Below are 837 nucleotides of genomic sequence, written 5' to 3'. Positions count from 1 at the left end.
CTAAATCAAATCCCTTATGATTATACAGTGGAAGTGAGAAATAGATTTAAGGGCCTAGATCTGATAGATAGAGTGCCTGATGAACTATGGATGGAGGTTCGTGACATTGTACAGGAGACAGGGATCAAGACCATCACCATGGAAAAGAAATGCAAAAAAGCAAAATGGCTGTCTGGGGAAGCCTTACAAACAGCTGTGAAAAGAAAAGTGAAAAGCAAAGGAGAAAAGGAAAGATATAAACATCTGAATGCAGAGTTCCAAAGAATAGCAAGAAGAGATAAGAAAGCCTTCAGCGATCAATGCAAAGAAATAGAGGAAAACAACAGAATGGGAAAGACTAGGGATCTCTTCAAGAAAATCAGAGATACCAAGGGAACATTTCATGCAAAGATGGGCTTGATAAAGGACAGAAATGGTATGGACCTAACAGAAGCAGAAGATATTAAGATGAGATGGCAAGAATACACAGAAGAACTGTACAAAAAAGATCTTCACAACCCAGATAATCATGATGGTGTGATCACTGACGTAGAGCCAGACATCCTTGAATGTGAAGTCAAGTGGGCCTTAGAAAGCATCACTACGAAAAAAGCTAGTGGAGGTGATGGAATTCCAGTTGAGCTATTCCAAATCCTGAAAGATGATGCTGTGAAAGTGCTGCACTCAATATGCCAGCACATTTGGAAAACTCAGCAGTGGCCACAGGACTGGAAAAGGTCAGTTTTCATTCCAATCCCAAAGAAAGGCAATGCCAAAGAATGTTCAAACTACCACACAATTGTACTCATCTCACACGCTAGTAAAGTAATGCTCAAAATTCTCCAAGCCAGGCTTCAG

The 837-nt window shown here is 40.4% G+C and overlaps 1 protein-coding gene across 1 annotated transcript in view; it reads right to left on the bottom strand.

Annotated features, from left to right (window-relative positions):
- Positions 1 to 837, bottom strand: part of LOC105003669 (alpha-2-macroglobulin-like) — a 60,527-nt gene that overhangs the window by 48,112 nt on the left and 11,578 nt on the right. The gene's annotated exons all lie outside the window — the stretch shown is intronic.

Source organism: Bison bison, unplaced genomic scaffold, assembly GCF_000754665.1.
Source record: "Bison bison bison isolate TAMUID 2011002044 unplaced genomic scaffold, Bison_UMD1.0 scf7180017857650, whole genome shotgun sequence".
In the NCBI taxonomy this organism is placed as follows: domain Eukaryota; kingdom Metazoa; phylum Chordata; class Mammalia; order Artiodactyla; family Bovidae; genus Bison; species Bison bison.
The sequence above is the reverse complement of the archived record's forward strand: the minus strand, read 5'-3'. Positions and strand labels throughout refer to the sequence as shown.